The 21,421-nt window shown below is 38.0% G+C and overlaps 1 long non-coding RNA gene across 1 annotated transcript; it reads left to right on the top strand.

Moving 5' to 3' along the window:
- Nucleotides 1-5,034: 5,034 nt before the first annotated feature.
- Nucleotides 5,035-21,214, top strand: LOC103106095 (uncharacterized). The gene is made up of 3 exons (XR_464393.3): nucleotides 5,035-5,234; nucleotides 11,126-11,349; nucleotides 19,924-21,214. It is a non-coding gene; the product is annotated as an uncharacterized LOC103106095 (long non-coding RNA).
- The last annotated feature ends 207 nt before the right edge of the window (nucleotides 21,215-21,421 follow it).

The following is a 21,421-nucleotide window of genomic DNA, read 5'->3' as shown; positions in this document are numbered from 1 at the left end:
GTCCAACTCTTCCATACCTGAAAAAGAACCCTTCTACATTATCATTTTCAGTCTCCTTTTCTGAATTTCTACATATTGGTATTTGTTCTGGTCTCTGGAGTCAAGCAAAATAAGTCACCCCTCTTTCACAAAACAATTATCTTATCCCTTGAGATAACTAAGAGGTACCTTTTACAGATTGCCAGACAGAGTCAGGAAGACCTAAATTCATAATTCAACCTCAAACCCTTATGGGCTGTGTAACCCTAAACTCTCTGCCTCAGTTTCCTCATCTTTAAAATGGAAATAATAAGCACCTACCCTGGGGTTGTGAGGACAAAAATGAGATATTTGTAAAATGGTTTGCAAATCACAAGGCTCTCTATAAATGCTAGTTAATATTACTAGTTCCTTCAAGTACCTCCAAACCATGGTAAGATTTCTCACCAGCCTAGTTGTCCATCTCAGGACATATTATCATTTGCCAATGTTCTTCCCAAAATATAGCATCAAAACTAAGCACAGGGGAGTTAGGTAGCACACTGGATATAGCACCAGGCCTGGAATGGGAAACTGAAGAGGTGGGGAAATCAGGTTGAAATCTGGCCTGTGGCACTTTGTAGCTGGGTAATCCTGGGCAAGTCATTTAACCCCAGTTGCCTAGCTCTTGCCACTCTTCTATCTCAGAATTGTTATGAAGACAGAAGATAAAAGGTTTTTGAGGGGAGGGATGGGAAAAGCAGGGGAACTAAGCTCAATATTACAAATGTAATCTGACCAGGACAGAGTATAACTGAACTCTTAGCCTTCCTTGGTCTATACACTATAGGCTTCTGCTAATGCAGCCTAAAGTCATATGAGGGGGGTTTTTTGTTGTTGTTGGTCTGGTTTTGGTTTTTGTTTTTTGGCTGCTTCACCACACTAGCCTCGTATTCAGTCAAGCAATCAGTAAACATTTATTATACACATACTACATGCCAGACACTGTGCTAAGTGCTGGCGATACAAAAAGGAGCAAAAGATGGTCCCGGCCCTCAAGGACCTAGATGTCCACTAAAAATCCCAGGTGAAGTTTTTGTTGTTGTTGTTTTCTCCCTGAATGAATTATCTCCTCATTATATTGTCCCAGCCAAATCTTACCTTCTATAGGAAGGCTTTCCCATCCTGTGTATTGCTAGTACCTTTCCTTTGTTCATTTCTAATTTATCCTATATATATTTGTTTCTATGTTGTCTCCCCCATTATACTGTAAACTCCTTGAGGGTAGAGACTGTCTTTTGCCTTTCTTGCATCTGTGACACTTAGTACAATACCTAGCACATAAGTAAGTAAATAATAAATATTTACTGACTAATCGTGCAGTTAATTTTTTATCCCAATAGAAAAATATTTATCTCTATTAAAATTCATCCTCATCATAACTAGTATTTATATAATGCTTTGAGGTTTTCAAAGCACTTTATAAATGTTAACAGTTGGTCATCACAATAATTCAGAGGTATTGTTATTATCACCATTTTAGAGATGAATAAATTGAGGCTAAGAGAGGAAAAAATTATTTGCCCAGGGTCACACAGCTATAAAAATGTCTGAGAAGGATTCGAACTCAGGTCTTCTGATCCTAAATCCCACACTGTAGCTGTTTCTATTAATATATTTAGCGCTTAGTTTTAAACTGTTGAAATGTTATTGGTGGATCATAGAACCATAGATATTAAACCTGTAGAAGACTATAGCTATCTAGTGCAACTCCCTCATTTTATAGCTGAGGAAACAACAGGTAGTAAATAGCAGAGCTGGCATTCCAACCTAAGCCTTTTAATTCCATATCTAATGTTCTTTCCACTACACAATGATGCCTTCCTTTGTGTTGAGTCTATTATCTGACTAGTTAGCTTTTCCTTCAAGTTTTATGTCACCTGCAATGCAATAAGCATGCCATCTACATGCTGAAGGCAGGAACTGTTAGACAGTACTTTGTTCATAATTTGCTTTTCATCTTCTAGGTCTGTCTTATTTCCTGCCATTCTTGTGGGTTTTTTTTTTAATTCTTACCTTCTGTTTTTGTAATAACTCTTAAGACAGAAGAATGGCAAAGGGCTAGGCAAGTGTGATTAAGTGACTTGCCTAGGGTCACACGAGTAGGAAGTGGCTGAGGTTCCCCACTCCATGCCTGGTGCTCTATCCACTGTACTATATAGCTGTCCCTCTGCCATCCTCATCTCAAGCTATGGAGCTGGCATCTACTCTCAGTTCTCATTCTACACAGAGAAAGAACATCTATTATTTGCTGACCCATTTGATCAAATCAACCTGGCTCCCTTTAGGCACCTTTATATTCCTTTGCATTTCCTCACATTCTGTTTTCCCCTTCTTCTCCCAGCCAGGTACCCTGAATTTGGAATGTATATCCTTGGAAGTAATTCCAGTACGCTGCAGAGGGAGCTCCAGTGAATGAATGTGTCCTTTCCTTGTACCATAGCAGACAGATTTCCTGGGTAGTTGAGGGGAAATAATCCTGGCTATGCAGTCAAAGAGCCTGTGTTTGAATACTAAAAATTTACTTATCTGTAGGACTTTAGGCATAGAACTTAAACTGTCTAGGCCTTGGTTTTCTTATCCAGAAATGATTTGAGACTAGATAACCTCCAAGGTCATATCTAACTAAACCTATGAACCTCTAAACTTATGTTCCCTTAAATATCTAAAATTGGTTCAAGAGAAATCCAGAAGAGAATATCCTGGATTCCAATAGAATCAAGAGAAAGCTGTGTTGTTTAACCTGAAGAAATCAAGCTTCACACCAAGGCTAACATCTCAAGCTATACTTTTAATTGCATGCCCTCCTCATCTGTAAAATGGGGATAATAATAGGACCTAGCTCCCAAGCTGTTGTGAGGATCAAACAAGATGATAATTGTAAAATACTTAGCACAGTGCCTAGCTAGTAAGAGCTATTTTGTTATTATTATCTATATCATTATTATTATATCTTCCAGAAGCTTGCCTCTTTGATCATTCTCTCTCTTTCCTTCATGTAGAATATGTCCTATCCACTAACTCTTTCTTTGCCTCCTATAGATAATATAGTTTGCCACATCCTTTAAAAAAAATAAAAATTTTGATCCTGCCATCCCCTTGAGATATAATGGGGGCTCTTCTTGGGACCTGTCACTCACTTCTAGCTTCTTTACTTATCATTTTACATTCTTTCTCTTGACCTCAACCATCTCCCAGGAGTTGTTAAGGCTATCCAAATGACTCTAAAATCTATCCAACTTTAATCTTCCTCCTTCATATTAATAATAGATACAACTGAGTGATGGTGGTAACATTTAGAATTGTAAGGAAGATGATCAGGTGAATCACCTATCCATTTGCAGAGTTCCTCAATTAATTGAATGAATGAGTGAAACCCCCCCCCCCAGCTCAGTCCATGCTTCATATCCCATCTAGTGATACAGTACAACACCAAAGCCTACCCAGAATGGGCATCATGCCAAACCCATAGCTTTTGTTTTCCTTCTCATCACTAGAAACAAACAAATAAACAAAAACTTTTTAGCCTCCAGGCCTATAGTCCTGGTTCTCCAGGCACTATACCACCATATCCAGAGGATTATTGGGGGGTGAGGGTGGGGAAGAGGCAGAGCAGAGCAACAAAAAGAAAGACAGGGGCAGAGATACAGAGAGAAGAGGAGGAAAATGGAGAGAAAAGGGAGAGAGGGAAAGAGAGGGAGAGTGGTAAGATAAAGAGAGATCAAAGGAAACATTTAATATAAAAAGCCATTAGATGTACACTAGAGTTAAAATATGTAAGGAGAAAAGGACATTTTTTTTTCAAGGTAGAAAGGGGAAGGATATTCTTCCCTAGGTTTTAACTTAGAGATGGGAACCTGGGAACCAAGACTCACACAGTGAATTTCCAGTGGCATAGCTCCTTACAGATCTGCTGACAAAGCTGGGTCCAGCCTTTCACTATGAAGCTGAATGGCTTAAGACAGGGTCAGATATTTCAATATGAAAGCATCACAGTCACTGGCATTATTTTTGCTGTGCTCTGGACCTATCTTGATGGTGAGTGAGAATGAAAACTCTCTTATGTGCTAGATGTAGCCTAACCCAGATCCCATTTGATACATGCCATCTGCCATGATACAAAACCTAATCGGCACAGGCAACTTGCCAACTTCCTACCTCCTGGGGGTACCATCACCTCCCACTTCAGACCTCTTACTTTTGCTCTGGGAACAATAATCTAGTTGATGCTACAATTGTTATTAGAAAGGGCATTTCCATCTACCATCCTAAGGCCCCACTCCCACTCCCTAAAATGGGACAAAACAACAAAACATCCTTTTTTGATTATTACACCCCAGTTTGTATTGCATTCATCTAATAAATGTAAACTTCTCTAAAACTCCCTTAAGCTTCCTCTCCAAAATTACCTCCCCCCCCACCGCCACATGCCACATTTGGTCTTCCATAGGGCCCTGCCCCAAGACTAACTCTAGCTGTGAGACTAGGAGGAATCAAGACTATAGTTTCCTGCTCTTTCCTCAGCACTCAGACTGCCCTCAAAGATGTAATTTTTTCTGCTACCTCCTGCTCTCTGCCTCCCAAGAATTTCTCCAAAGTAGGGGGTGTACTCCACCACATGCTCTTTCCTGTGAGGTGGACTTTCATAGGTTGCACCGGGCACAATACCACCATCTGCTATAATTTCAAATCTCAAAGAAGGTCCTTTAATAGACAAATAATATGTCTCCCTCAATAGGCCTCTCTTCAACAACCTTTATATAGGCTCTTTAAACTCACTCTTCCACTGGGATTAACAAAATCTCATTCTCACCCCATTCCAGTGATTTGGAACATTTAGCTATCAATGTGTAAATCACACTTTCCATCCCCAACTAGCTACCCCTGTATTCCTAACCACTTCACCCTACCTCTCTAATGTCCCACTCAGCTTTCACTATGCTGTCTAGTATGCCTGTTCCAGGATTAAGTCAAGGAATCAATTCATCAAGCATTAAGTGGCTACCATGTGCTAGATACTGCACTAAGCATTGTAGATTTTAAAAAATAATAAATTTAAAAATAAACATAATAAATAAAAATTTTAATAATAACTGTCCCTGTTGTCAAGGAGCTCATAATCTTGGGGGAGACAACATGATCTGAATGAATCCAGAGAAGCCAGGAGGTAGAAATGACATGCCTTGGAGATATTCTCCCAACCTCCAATTACAATGGTAAGCTTGTTCCTAAAAGGGCTGCTGTTACTTTTCCCCTCAGAGTTTTCTAGGAGAATATAAGAGGTTGGGGGGTAGGATATATTTCTAATGCTTATAGCTCATGAACACACATTAGTGCTTCTTGTTGATAATTATCAGCCAACATAAATTAGTTAGCCAGACAAAACTGGGCTTTAGAAAGGGGCATTTTACAAAGATGGTATAGTAAGAATGCATATAAGTTCAAAATAGATACATGATCTGGACATAAAAAGATATCATAAGTAAATTAGAAGAATAAAGAACATATTACCTATCAGATTTATGGAAAGGAGAGGAATTTATGAGGCAACAAGAAATTGAGAACATTGTGAAATATAAAATGGATAAATTTGAGTGCATTAAATTGAAAGAGTTTTGTACAAATAAAATAAATGTTGCCAAGAATAGAAGGAAAACACAAAATTAGGTAAAAATGTTTATAGATAGCCTCTTGGTTAGAGGTACTTGTGTCTAAAATATGTGGAAAACTTTGTCAAACTTGTAGGCATGGGAGCCATCCCCACAAATGATGGATGGGCAGGGTATATGAATAGACAATTTTGAGATTAAGAAATCAAAGCCATATATTGGTATATGAAAGAATGCCTTAAATCACTACCGATTAGAGAAATGCAAACCAAAACAATTTTGAGAAGGCACTCATCAGATTGGCTGGAATGATGAAAGGGCAAAATGACAAATGTTAGAGGAGATCTAAAAAAATGGGGACACTAATACAGTGTTGGTGGAGCTGTGAACTGATTCAGCCATTTTGTAGAGTAATTTGGAATTATACTCAGAGAGTTATAAACTCTGTATACCCTTAAACCCAGTAATATTAGTGTTCAGTCTGTTTCCCAAAAAGATCAAGAGGAAAAGAGGAGAACCTATATGTTCCAAAATATATATAGCAGCTCTTTTTGTTATGGCAAAGAATTGGAAATTGAAAGGATGCCCATCAATTGGGGAATGGCTAAACATATTGTATATGATTGTAATGGAACACTTCAGTACCATGAGAAACAATGAGCAGATTAATTTTTTTTAAAAACCTTGGGAAGAATTATATAGGATAATGAACAGTGAAATGAGTAGAACCAAGAGAAAAGATACATACACAGCTATAGAATTAATACTGGAAGAATAAAGTGTGAATGTTACCTCAAAAAAAGTGAACTGAAAGGTGGAAACATGAAAGACTTAATTTATATGAACATGCTGGTCTCTCAAATGATACTTTCTGTGATGCAGAGAAGATGGGAAGAGGCTGAGACACTTGTGGATAAATTCTATTAATACATAAAAAATTCAGAAAAAGTATGAAAAAATAAGAATGGATGGTTGATATAAAACATTCTCCCCCCCCCAAATCTCCAACTCCCACAAGTACATTGAGTTGAGAGAAAAGTGGACAAAATGTTAGAGTTTACTGTTCCATGGTTTACTTGTAGGACCTCAGTAAAAAATTCAATCCTCCAATCCCCTGAAATTCACAAAATCTCATTCTGTTCAAGGTGAGGGGAAGGGAAAGACAGGGGTTTATTATCTCCTCTTCCTACCCCTAAAAGAATTTCTCTCAGGGTCTTGGTTGAAAATGCTTCCATTGGGGGCAGCTGGGTGGCTCAGTGGATTGAGAGCCAGGCCTAGAGATGGGAGGTCCTACATTCAAATGTGGCCTCAGACACTTCCCAGCTATGTGACCCTGGGCAAGTCACTTGACCCCCATTGCCTAACCCTTACCACTCTTCTGCCTTGGAGCCAATACACAGTATTGTGGCAGAAGGTAAGGATTAAAAAAAAAAAAAAAGAAAATGCTTCCATCATTCACTGGCTAGCCACTGGAATCTTCCTGTTCTGAACTGACTTGCTATTTCATAAAAGACATAAAGAGAGTATGACCAAGTCTCCACAGCCAGTGCCAACATATCTTCTATGGAATGTTTTATCACATTGGTTTTCAAGGATTTCTCTCTCCTAGTTGAAAACTAAATGACTGATTGATTGAGTGACTAGGGATATTCCTACCTGGTAAGGTACTTAATTTAAGAAGAGGGTGGAATGATTGATTGATGATTCAGTAGACCTAGACCCTTACATATGAATGATTAATATTGAAAATGATTTTTATTTCCTCAAAAACTAAAGTAGGGGAAGCTGATTCTTAGTCAGCCAACTAAAAGGTGGCAGTCCTAGACTCTAAAATCCTATCAGTAGGGTTCTAGTGAGCATGCTCAAATTCCATGGAGTTGCCTTCAAATAATATCCTATGTTCAAGGTAGTCAGTAAATTGACAAATATTTGTTGTGTCAACTCTGTACCAGGTGCTGTGCATAGATACTGCCAATGTGGAAATCTAGAAGTCCCCAGTTTATTTGGTTGGGAGCTAGTAACCCCAGGTTTTGACCTTGTCACAGGAGAGGTTTCCCCCTGAGGGAAGGTCCCACTTCACCAGACAATGGTCATCCACTTCAGGTGGGAGGTAGACCCCAACCGAAGTTAAGTAGCTCTTTTGTCTCCAGAAGCCTTTCCCAGTATATCACACCCTTCTTCCAAGGATCGAACTGGGATCTTCAGCTTGCGAGACTGACACGCTACCTACTGCCCCAAAGTTGAAGTGGATGTCTATTGTCTGGTGAAGTGGGACCTTCCCTCAGGGGGAAACCTCTCCTGTGACAAGGTCAAAACCTGGGGTTTCTACATCTCAACCAAATAAACTGGGGACTTCTAGATTTCCACATGGACAATACAAAGATAAAAGTGAGACAGTCTCTGACCTCAGTAAGTCAGTCAATCAACCATGCCACAAATCCTAATTTATCAATTGTTTATTATGTGACAAACACTGTACTAAGTGTAAGGGATACATCAATTTCTGCCACCAAGATGCTTTACATTTTAATGAGTCAGACAAGTCACAAATAACTAGTATATGCAAGATATATAATGTGTACATGGAAGGTAATATGAAAGAAGTACATTATAAGATTAGGAAAGATTTTCTGCAGAAGGTGGGATTTGAGTTGCCAGAAGGAATCCAGGGAAGCTAAGAGGAGGTCAGGAGTTAGGTCATCTAAGAGAGACAATGAGTACGAAGGCAAAAAATAGGAGATAGACCATAGTGTTACAGGAACAGTAAGTAGGCCAAAATATCTGACTAGTAGAGTGGGCGAAGGGAAGTATTGGTATAATATAAGTATTAATATAATAAGCATTGTAAAGGTAAATAGGAAAGGGCTAAGATCATGAAGAACTTTAAATGACAGATGGAAAAGTTTCTATTTTAATCTAGAGATAATATGGAGTCACTGGAACTCATTGGGGTGAGTGCAGAGTACATGGAACATATGGGGTATGATTTTTAATTTAGGAAAACCACCTTGACAGTTGAATGAAGTATGTACTAGAGAGGAGAGAAACTTGAGGCAGGGAGATTAGTTAGAAGGCTTTTGTAATAATGCAGGTTAGAAATGACAACTGTCTCACTAGGGTGGCATTTCTGTAAGATGTTGTTCCTCCTTCATTTTCAAAGAGGGCCCAGTGATATCATAGGGTGATTACTTGACATACATTGAATTTACATGAGGCAGTCACACAAAGTTATCAGCCTCCTCTCTCTCTTCCAGTTTCATCAAAGTTCCCTGCCAAGGCAAAAGTTAAGATAATCAGTGATGGCTCAGGATGTAGTGGGCGACCTTGGCATCTTCAGTGTCTCACAAAGCTTTAAGCATTCCACAGTACCTGCTTTAGCCACCTCCATGGTCATTGCAACTAAATTGTTCTCACCTGCCCATTCCACCAGGGGAACTATTAGCATGTTTGAGGTAGACACCAGGAGGTTTGAGGCCTGTCAGTTCCCCACAACATGGTTTAGCCCATCCACCAAGATGGCTTTATGGGAGTATGGCCACTAAACATGCTACAGCTTCTTGGAGTCACAAGTGAGAGTTGGGTGAAAGGTGATCACCAAAGGTAGATGAACAGCCATGAAAAGAGTTTGGCAAGCACTCACACCAGATGCACTAATGCTCCCACAATACCCCATACACACCCACTCTGTGAGAAGAGAGAATGGGATACACAAAAGAAATGTTGAGGAAAGTATACCTTCCTTTCTTTTCACTGACATTACCGCCACCCTAGTGCAGGTCCTCATCACCTCATTCCTGGACCCTTGGAGTCTATTGGTTGGTGTCTCTAGCTCAGGCATCTCCCCACGCCAACCTATCCTCAGTTGTCAAACTGATCTTCCCAGAAGACAGCTCTGATCATATCACCCCTCAGATTCAACAAATTCTCCCAGTCCTGCTTAGAAGCAGCTGATGATGACTTGTTGCAGAAGTACATGGCAGTGGTGGACATGTGTTTACACATTGCTTGAGAGCAGGAATCCTTTCCAGGCTTAACAGATGGTAGCAATAAGGGCATTGAAAGGTTTCCTGCAAAAGCAAATGCAAAAACAGCAGTGTGTACCTACCCACTTAGCCCCAGAGGAGATTTCAACTTTGTGGAAATGGTTTGTGAATAACTCCAACTTTGAGAGTTCTGGAGAAACAAGTTTTCTGAAGTAATATGTCCCTTAGAGAAAGAAGAAGAAAGGCCACATAATTACTGTGCAGTATTCTACTTGGAGAGAAAATTCTGTAAATAATTCAAATAGTGCCAGTCTGACAAAAAAGGCATTACTTGTTCTGTAGTCCCCAAAGAATGTTTACCTTCCAGGGAGAGTCTAAGCCACAGGGTGGCACCATGATTCTGGAACAGATTGTATAGGATGCTATGGAATAGAAGATTTTACTGGAATGTCAGAGTTTTGCCCAGAGAGCAACTCCAAGTTAATTTCCTTTCTGGGAATTGGCTATTTGAGTGCTATGTGTTTCCCTATCTGTTCATAGGTTTCTGTAGGTTCTTTGTATTTTCTCTAGGGTTAAGATAAAGATTGTCACAGATCTGATATTCATTTAATACCCAGCATGCACATGTGGAAGTTGGCAGGGGATGGGGAGTTACTCATATTTGGGAAAACTTATACACAAGCCATACCCTAATTATATTTAGAAATTTTCCTGGAGTACTCTATCTAGGTGACGGCAATAAGCCAAGGAAAGAAATAGTCCCTTTCACATCAAGCTACCAGGAATAAACCTGGTCTATGTCAGCCAGAGGTCTTGGGGGCCATGTGTGACATAATCTTTACAAACATATTAAGGAACTGTACATATTTAAAGAACCTTTAGAGGACACAGAATTTTAAACAAAAAAGATTCTACTTATTATAAAAGGAATTATGAAAATGCTATATTCAAAAAGGTGACAATGATTAAAATTAAAGGCAATTTGGATATTCTTGAAGCAATAGTCTCCAGAATAATCTTCTCAAAGACCTACATCAAGGTATATGAAATAGAGGGGAATATATTACACAGTTGCATAATTATTTATATGTTGTATCTAATGTATTATAACTGTCTACATAAAATGTGCATTTGACTCTTGGGAAATTGCTCTAATTTTACTCACACCACCATAATTTCTCAATCTTACTACCCATTCCCTCTTACTCTAACATTTTTGTTAATTGCCATTCTCTTACACTAGAAATATATGGCAAATTCGATGTACAAAGACAGGGGAAAAGTAAGGCAAGCAAGATAATGAGGACCACCATAAATATTTGTAGGGGACACAATTCAGAGAATAACGACAAGGAAATTCATGTAAACAGGAAAAAAAAGTTGTAAATTTTGAGACAAAGAGTCTGCCGGCATTCTTTAAAATGTGCATTAGCATGAAGAGCAAGATGGTACTCTTTTTTTAAAAAATGTTGTTGTTGTTGCTGTTTTATGACAGTGTCTCTGCATCTCACCTAGGCTGGAAGTGCAGAGACTATTCATGGACCCATGATCACAAGGACTTTGACCTGCTCCACTTTTGACTTGAGCTGGTCTGCCCTCTGATATGATGGGACCACCACATCGATGCTGAATTTAGAGAAGACACCCAATCAGCATAGCCTACTACATCTCTGAACATTCACTCTGAAGATTTGCCAGCCTCAGGCTTCCTGGTAGCTGGGATTACAAGCATGGAAAGTGTAATAACCATATGACTTTCTTTATTTCTAGCTTTATTACTTTTTAGTAATTGATTTTAAAGAATGGTAGTAACTTTTTATTAGAAATGTATTAATGAAGAAGCTTTTTTATTCTGGGAATTTTTGAGGAAATTAAGATACAATCTTGCCATCAACTTGAAACCTGTCATTCAAAACACAGCCTCAACAGGAGGTGATTTACTCTAAGGTCATTTGCTTGCTACTTTTGTATATGGAAACCTCATACTAATTAGCTTTCATATAACCTTCATAATTGGGTGACTACTTGTGGGATATATTATAAAAAGGATTCTTCTAAGAAATAGACTGGACTAGACAACTTTTAAGTTCCCTTTCAAATCTGAGATCCTTTTAATGATTATGTATAGTTAGTTTATATATGTTATATTTACCACATTACTATATCCTCAAAGGATATTTTTAAGTAAAGCACTTTATTTTTAAAACCCACAACATATCATTTTAAAACCAGCTTTAGATGTAAAAATTTAGGCAAATACAAACAAAGATTTGGAACTTGATTCTCATAGTGTCTTCTCTTTAGATTATCACTCTATGATACTGACTTGTTCTTTATTCATTTTTCAGTCATGTCCAACTATTCATAATCTCTTTGGGGGTTTTCTTGGCAAAGATACTAGCAGTGGTTTGCCATTTCCTTCTCCAGCTCATTTTACAGATAAAGAAACTGAGGCTACCAAGGTTAAGTGACTTGTCCAGGGTTATACAACTAGTAAATATCTGAGGCCAGATTTGAACTTTACTCCAGGTCCAACACTACCCATTATGCCACCTAGCTACCTGATACTCACTTGAACATCATGCAATCAAATATTTTCAAATCTCCCACTACCACCTTCACTGGTAATAGCAACTGTTTTCCACATGCAGTATTATATAAATTGACTAGAATTAAATAAAATAATTACATTTCTTGACTAGAGGCAGCTAGTGATGCAATAAATACAAAGAAGGCTGCTGTATCTGGAGTCAGGAAGACTTGAGTTTAAAACTAGTCTCAGTGAGCATGAGAAAGTAACAACTTTGTCCACCTCATAAAATGAAGGTAATAATAGCTCCAGCCTCCTAGGTTTGTTGTGAGGATTAAAATGAGATAATATTTATAATGTGCTTTATAAATCTTAAAGCAATATATAAATACTAGCTATTAGTTATTATGAAATAAAACCTTATAATTTTTTATATCCTTAAAAACTTTTAATATGAAATATCTCCCTGTACTTCAGTAATTTGTTTTATACTGCTTGGTATTGAGTTATAAGATTTTAACACATGAAACCATACCATACCTTTATCACACTGAACAATAAGATTGCTTTTGATAAGTAGTTAATTTTCCATAATTTACCCTTGATTATTATAAGTGTAGAGTTGTTGTTGTTGTTGTTGTTGACTGATAAATTTTTAATAAAGTTTAAGTTAGACAAGTTCCCAAATCGCTTAAATATGTTTATCTCCATCTCTTGGATGAATTTCTTAACTTTTCATAACATATGGCAGGATGCAAGGTCATGTTGTAGTTTTCCATATCAGTTTGGGAATTTTTGTAATTTGGAGAATATTTCTGCTTTTCAGGATATCCATTTACTTACCAGAATTTGTCATTACCCCAATGTAGACAATAGTTACAATTTCACAAGAAATATGAAATCCCTGAAACATTCCTTTAAGGTTTGTCAATCAGTTTTATGAACTGATGAAAATGCCTAGATATTACAAACTCACCTGGACTCCTTCTAACAATGCTTTTGGTATGACTTTGATTGAAAAAATAAATTTCTTTCGCAACAAGGTGGCTTAGTGAATTAAGAGACAGGTGGGAGGTCCTGAGTTCTCCTCTGGCCTCAGACACATCCTAACTATGTGACCCCAGGAAAATCTCTTAACCCCAGTTGCCTAGCACTAACTATTCTTTTGCCTTGGAACCAATACATATTATTGATTCTAAGACAGATGGTAAGGGCTTTTTTACAAATAAATTTTTAAAGTAAAAATTACCTCTTCCAAATCTTTAGTATTTTAATCTTTGTGTTGTCTTTCTCATGACAAGTACTTTTTTTTCATACCAATACTTATGAGTTTGTATTTTTTTACTTCTTATTGTTCTTTCAACCTGAATAAACCTATACTGCACTTTAAAGGAATCAGTTGCTCCAGCTGTCAGGTTCCTCTGAAGGTCCTTGCTAGTTTTCTCATAATTATTTTGGCTCTTCTACAGAAATATTATGCCAGTTCTTTGTGTTGTTTTTAGTTTTTAACTGAACATTCCTTTGCACTTCAGTGCAAATGATTCCATTTTTTTATAGGCTTGAAAAATCCCTGAAACACATCACTATCACACAGCAATAGCTACTACAATATCTGTAAATGTCATTGAAGTGTGCTCTTTAAGAACTATGACTTTTTTGTGTTTCTTTAGAGTAATATCCCCTCTTTAAAACCACAAAATTAAAAACAATAAAAATAGTGGTGAAGAACGTTCATGGTATGAAAGCTTTACTCATTGGATAAAAGATTAACTAAAACTAGGACATCAGATCATTATGGTTCCATCTGGTCAAGCCAAGACATTGAGTCAGTCAGTGTTAGAAAGAGCACATATGTATTTTCACTAATCTCTGATCTGGGTTAGTAGCATGAGCCATGGGAGTCTGGGATCCCAGGAATCTAGACCAGGTATTTTAGCCAGCTCAGCATCTACACCCTGAGGAGAAAAGCTCTGGGACACCAGACTAGCAGAAGTCAGTAACTTTATGACTTTTGACTCGAACTTACTTGGACCATTGCTATGTAGGAACTAAACCAAATTTTGAGTCTCATCCTTATTCCTTCTCTCTTCAGATCAAACTGTAACAATGGCCTCTAGATGAAGAGGGAAATGTCTGTATGTTATCAGGGTTCTCAGGATTGTTTTTTTGGAGGGAGCCCATTTGTTAAGTAAATATACCTTTGGGTTATATTGTTGTTGTTTTGGTTTTGAGACAAGATCTCTCTGGGGTCCACATAGGAAATACAGTGGCCACATATCAGTTTGGTCCCAATACTGACTGGGCTAGAAATAGTGTTCAGTTATTCTTACCTTGGCTGAGTCACTCCTCCTTAGATTGCCTGGTGACTTTGCTCCTGAAGGCATCACATTGGTGATGTACTTGGAACTTCGCACTACTGCAACTCATAACTTCCTGATTCAAAGAACAACCCAGACTAGGCTTTCCCCAGTAACAGAAATTAAAGATGTGGGCCACCACCTTCAGATTCATAAATATCTCTGTAAAATCTAACAAATGTTAAATAGTTAAATAGAAATAGGGTACTAGTCATTGCCCCCCTAACAAATGATGACTGGGGCTTGAGGCAATGAATTAAACAAAAATAAAAGAGATACCTCAAATCTCTCATAGAGGTGAGAGGGGTGCTGGGGAAGGTGTAAGAGACCCAGTTCTGAGAGAGTGTGGCCAGAAAGTCATGTTATAGATGTACTAGAATAGGGAGAAAGTGGAGATAGAAATATCTGTCTATGACAGTATTCATATGAAAGCTAATGAGGGTTTACCAGTAGTGGGAATAACTACAGATTTGGATGTAATCTGTATAGAAGTGGTAGTTTAAACTGTGGGAGTAATTGAAGTTGCTGATACTATCCCAGGTTTCACTGAGAATTATAGTGTCTAGAATTAGGGAGGTGATAATTTTTCTATAATCTCTCTACTCTGGTCAGATAACATCTAGAGTATAGTTTTCAGTTTTGGGTGTCTCATTTAGAAAATACATAGATGAATTGAAAGATAAACAGAAGAGGGCAGTCAAGATAGTGAGATGGGAGATGATGCCATGTGAGAATCAGCTGAAGGAGTTGAAGGTATTTTGTCTGGGGCAGTGAAGATTTAGTGTGGATAGGAAACTAATCTTTGATCATTTAAGCAAGTAGGTGGCACAGTGGTTAGAATACTGACCCTGCAATCAAGAGGACACATAAATTCCAATCCAACCTCAGATACCTACCAGCTGTGTAACTCTAGATAAGTCATATAAACTCTATTCACTTCAGTTTCCTCAACTGTAAAATGGGAATAAAAATAACACCTGCCTCCTAGGCAGGTGTTGTAAGAATCAAATGATGTCATAGCTGTAAAGAATTTAATACAGTGGCAGCTAGGTAGCTCTGTGGAAAGAGAGGCAGGCCTGGAAATGAGAGGTTTGGGGTTCAAATATGGTCTCACATACTTCCTAGTTGTGTGACTGGGCAAGTCACTTAATCCCAATCGCCTCACCCTTAGTGCTCTTTTGCTTTGGCAATGATACCATTCTAAGAGAAAATATAAGTACTTTTAAAAAATGGTATTTAGCCCAGTACCTGCAACACAGTAGATGCTTAATGAATGTTAATTGTCTTTCCTTATCACCTTTCCCATCCCAATTTGAAAGAATGTTTTATAAAAGGATTAGACTTCTGCTCAGACTTAAAGAGCAAGGCAAAAACCATAGAAGTTGGAGAGGCCTTTCAGGCTTGATGGAAGGAAAGGGCTTCCTATGACTTAGAACCATGCAAAAGTACAATGGGGTTCTAGATGCCCTCTTGGATCTCTTCTCATTCTAATTTTGTGATTCTGTGAGTTTACCAAGAAAGAAAGTATATAGAGGGAAGAGACAAGGTCTGAGGACAGAAATGTGGGAAACATCCACCATATTATGAGATTGGTTAAAGAAAAAGTAAAGATGAGGCAGGTAGAAGGAGTGCCAGGGGAGCCAGAGGACCAGCACAGGTCCAGAAGGAGAAAGTATTCAACAGTATCAAATTCTGCAGAAAAATCAGGAGAATAAGACCTGATAGGGTAAAAAGGCCACTACTATTGGCAGATAGGAGGACATTGTTAACCTTTGAGAAAACAGTTTTAGTAGAGAGAGGGCAGAGGAGAAAGTCATACTTACCAAGGTATGAGAATGCTATAGGCAGTAAGAAAGTGAAGGCAATGGGAATTGAAAATATTCACAAGATAGGGTAGAAGGGTAAGACTGCAGAAACCTAATCATGCTTATAGATAGGTGGAAAGAAACCAGTGAAGAGGGCAGAATTAAAGATAAATGAGAGAGGGAATAACTGCTAAGGAAGAGAATGGGATCAAGGGCACAAGTAGCAAGTATAAATGATGTGGAGAAATTTTGACATGTGGAGGAAAAGGACTGAGAAGGCTCAATATTTATTGAATTTGAATTTGAAAAAAATGACATTTGAGCTGGTCTTGAAAGATGGATGAGTAATATTTCAACTGGAAGGAAGAGAGAAGGCATCCTAGGCAACAGGAATAACATAAATAAAAGTACAGACGCAGCAACATTAGTGTTCTAGTAGAGACTAATAATTCTTTTTGGCTAGTGATAGGATATGTATAGGAAAGTAATGGAACATGGAAATATGTATTATTTGATAACGCATGTACTATCTACATCTGTGTTGGCAAACCTATGGCATGCATGCCAGAGGAGGCTACTCCCTTCCTCTCTCCACATGTACCTGAGGTCATTTTACCCATCACCCACCCCCTGCCCTCTCCTGTCTGGGGTAAGGTGGGGGTCTCACATGCTTCATGAGGGTTGCAGTTTGGGTACTTGGTCTCTAAAAGGTTTGCCATCACTGATCTATATCATATTACCTGCCATCTTGGGGAGGGGAAAGAGGAAAAAGGAAGGAAAAAAACATGGATCACAAAATGTCAGAAAACAATTATTAAAAATTGCATAAATATGTAAAAAAGAATTTAGAAAATTTAAAAAGTAATGAAGGATAAAGCTAAAAAATTAAGCTCAGCTAAATCCTAGGGGATATTAAATGCTATACTTAATATAGTAAACAATTGACAGCTATTAAGTGTACTTGATCAATAACATGGCAAAATTGTGCTTTAGAAAAATTATTATGATAGTAGTTTATAGGGGCAGCTCAGTGGATAGAGAGCCAGGCCTGGAGATGGGAGATCCTGGTTTCAAATACAACCTCAGATACTTCCTTAGCTGTGTGACTATGAGCAAGTCACTTAACCCCAATTTCCCAGCTCTTACCACTCTTCTGCCTTGGAACTGATACCTAGTATTGATTCTAAAACAGAAAGTAAGGGTTTAAAAAAAAAGGAAGCATTGAGGAGGTGGGAAGGTAGTAATGAGCAACTGAACTCAGGTAACATCAGGGAAAATGGAAAAAGGCAAAGCAATGAAGAAATATTTCAAAGGAAATATTGACAAGATTTAGTGACTCATTGGAGAAGAGTCAGGCAATCAAAGATCAGTCCTAGGTTTTGAGCAGGGGTGACAAGGACAATGGTGGAGCTAGTATTAGAAATAAGGAAGTCATGAGAGGAAACTGGCTTTGGGGGAATGTGTTGAGGATGGTTTTGAACATGTTAAATTTGAGGTTCTGATAGGCAAGGTGATATCTAGCAGTGCTAAATACAGAACTGGAACTGTGTAGAAAGGTAGTTATGGGAACATTGACCTGGTAGTCATTTCATATGAGTCATGATACTTCCTCAACAAACTAATATCTGTTGAACAAAATAGAGATCTACTGCGATCATTTATCTCAATACAAGTAACTTTCCTTCACAAAAAATATGTTGCCTGAAAAATAGTAAACAGAAAAGGGATATCAAAAACTAGAATTTTGGGCATCTAGGAGGTATAGTGAGGAGAATTCTAGCTTTGGAGACATGAAGACCTGAGTTAAAATCCTTCTTGAGACACTCACTAACAGCATAACTCTAGGTAAGTCACAATCTCTCTTACCTTAGGCGATCTGTAAAATGGGAATAATAATAACAAAGTAGTTGTAGTGATTTGTAAACCTTAAAGTGCTAAATAAGTCTGAGTTTTTATCATTTTACTTTATAGCCTGAACTCAGAAAAACCTGTTATCACTCTCAAGGGTTTTCCTTGGTAATGGGTATCCTAAATAACTGGTGATTCATGTAAAAGACAATAAGGGCTGGAGAAAGGCTTGCACGTGTAAAATAGCGCATTTTATTAGCTCTTCTCTATATTCTTCAACTGTTCAGATTAGGAAGTAATAGACCTCAGGATAGCTAGGTGGCACAGTGGATAGAATGCCAAGCCTGTAGTTAGGAGGACCCAGAGAGGAAGAGAGAGAAGTAGAGAGGAAGGAAGGAAGAAAGGAAGGAAGGAAGGAAGAAAGGAAGGAAGGAAGGAAGGAAGGAAGGAAGGAAGGAAGGAAGGAAGGAAGGAAGGAAGGAAGGAAGGAAGGAAGGAAGGAAGGAAGGAAGGAAGGAAGGAAGGAAGGAAGGAAGGAAGGAAGGAAGGAAATTGGTTATTCAATTGCTTAATCAACTCGAAAATTGTCTATTAAGTGGCTAATTTGTATAGAAACCTAAGAACAATTCAAAGATAATAAGACTGACTCTGTCCTCAAGAGCATGCAATCTAGTGAGGGAAAATAAAAGGATTCGTATTCTTTTTTTTTTTTTAAATTTAAAACCCTTACCTTCCATCTTGGAGTCAATACTGTGTATTGGCTCCAAGGCAGAAGAGTGGTAAGGGCTAGGCAATGGGGGTCAAGTGACTTGCCCAGGGTCACACAGCTGGGAAGTGTCTGAGGTCAGATTTGAACCTAGGACCTCCCATCTCTAGGCCTGGCTCTCAATCCACTGAATCACCCAGCTGCCCCCTGTTCCTATTCTTAATGAACAGATATGACCAAAATAGAAATAAATTACATTTTTACAGGGTTATAAGTCTCAAGCAGTGCTTTTACATAAAATAATTCTTCACAACAATCCTCTGAGAAAGATAATCATTTGCTTTTGATCTCACAGCTAGTGAGTATTAGAAACAGGATTTGAATTTAGGCTTGTACTAATTGCAAATCTAGCACTTTTTTCCACTTGAATAGTGTGCTATCATTACACCACTTCAAAAACTTCTATGACTCCCTGCTATCTGCTCAATAAAATTCAAACTTTTCAAACCAGCATAATAGAGCTCAGATCACTTAGATGGAAGCACCATATAGAAGATGGAAGGGGACTACTTCTAGGAGAATACATTCTGTTTTCCCTACCATGAACAGGCTTTATTTTTAAAACTACTAAATAGGGACAGGCTGATTCTCTTTAGCAGTGTCTAGGAGGTAAAGGTCCTAGTTCAGTCACAGTACTGGCACCACAATGAAGAAGCTAAGTGTCTTAAAGGATAGACTGCCAGACCTGGAGTTAGGAAGACCTGAATGCAAATCCAGTCTCAAATCTATCTACATGACTCTGAGCAAATCACTTAACCCCATTTGCCTCAGTTTCCTCATCTGAAAAATGAACTGGAGAAAGGAATGGAAAATATTCCAGCATTTTTGTAAGAACATCTCAAATTGGATCATGAAGAGTCAGATATGACTGAAATGACCGAACAGCAAGCACCATGAATGAGGCTGGTAGAAAGAAGGGCTACCTTCTCCCATTCTCTTGTAGGCCCTGCAGCCCCAAGAATCAAGTTTAATGTTTTGGTCATTTGTGTTTTCTTTTTCAATTCTAGGCAGAAGTGGTAGAGCCTGGGACCCAGGAGCTCAAGCCTTGATGTCCTTGGAGTTAATTTTCCAGATTCAATGTTGCTGCCAGGAAGCCCTAAGAAGCCAAAGGCACAAGGACACAAGCCTGGGAGTCTTTGGATCTGGAACTTGATGAGACCATGCTATGTAGGAACTGAGTGAAGCTATGAACTCTCCAGAGACCCAACTTTCCCCAGAGACTAAGGGAATACAGGAAAAATTATTCCTTCCCAGAGCAGGGCAGAAGAGGGAAAATGATTATATATTTATTCTTATTAAACCTTTGAAGTAGCTATTCCTTCGGAAAAGCAAATCAGGTTGTTAGTGGCTAAATTCAGGAAACTCCTAAAGTTGGAGGAACACAATAAGAGGGATCTTGAGTCAGTGGTGGACTGGATGCCCTCAAACTCCCTTAATGGTACTGGAAAACTCCAGAAGAAGGGTAAAATGCAACAGAACTTTTTCCCAGGCAATGGAGACCAGATAAGTCATTATTATACCAACAGTACCTTTCCCTTTTCCTCTAAACTACCTTTGCAGTCTTATGTCACACTATTCCAATTTCTTGTAATCTTTGAGCTATTCAAAATAGTGTACTCACCACCTACAAACAAGCCCTATGTTTTCCTACTTCCATTATGTAGAATTTTAATGTTTACAAAATGCTTTCCTTAACCTTTGAAATAAATAGGTAAGTATAATTTTTTTTATCCCTATCATGTGAAGATAAGAAATCTGAGGTTAATATAATGATGCTAAGTGACTCTCACGAGCTCCTGTGGAAATGGGTGGTCATTGCCTTGATTAGTTACTAAATCTTCCAGAGTTGATTATCTTTTCAATATTCTGTATACATTATTTTCCTGATTCAGCTCAGTTCACTTTGCATCAGTTCATACAAGTTTTCTCCAGGTTTTTCGGAAATAATCACTTTTATGATTTCTTACAGCACAATAGTATTTCATCATATTCGTATACTATAACTTGTTCAGACATTCTCTAATCAATGAGCATTCCTTCATTTTTCCTTTCTTAACTACCTTCACACCTCTTTCTTTGATCTTTTTAGGGTATATACCTAATAGTAGTATCTCTGAATCAAAGGGAATGTACAGTGTGAAACTGTGCCTTGGAATTATTGTAATTTGCATTCTCTAATTATTAGTGACTTGGTGAATTTTTTGATACAACTTTTTAGAAACAATATTGATAATAACATGTTGAATTTGTTATATTTTTTAAAAAGCAACCTGGATGTAATAAATATTTTTTATTTCATATACTGGATTCTTTTTTAAAAAAATATTATTTTAATAATGGAAGTAGTATGATTCTTTCCTCCCTTTTTCTTATTTATAGCTATCTTGCCCCTTTCCTCCCCACACCATACATAGAAGGAATCACCTGTTCCACCAAATATACATAATGTATTTTGTTGTCTATCAATTATTTCTCCAGAGGTGGACATTAACAAGTTATTCTTCA

Source organism: Monodelphis domestica, chromosome 3, assembly GCF_027887165.1.
Source record: "Monodelphis domestica isolate mMonDom1 chromosome 3, mMonDom1.pri, whole genome shotgun sequence".
Lineage (NCBI taxonomy): Eukaryota > Metazoa > Chordata > Mammalia > Didelphimorphia > Didelphidae > Monodelphis > Monodelphis domestica.
Note: the sequence above shows the minus strand (reverse complement) of the source record. Positions and strands in the feature narration are given on the sequence as shown.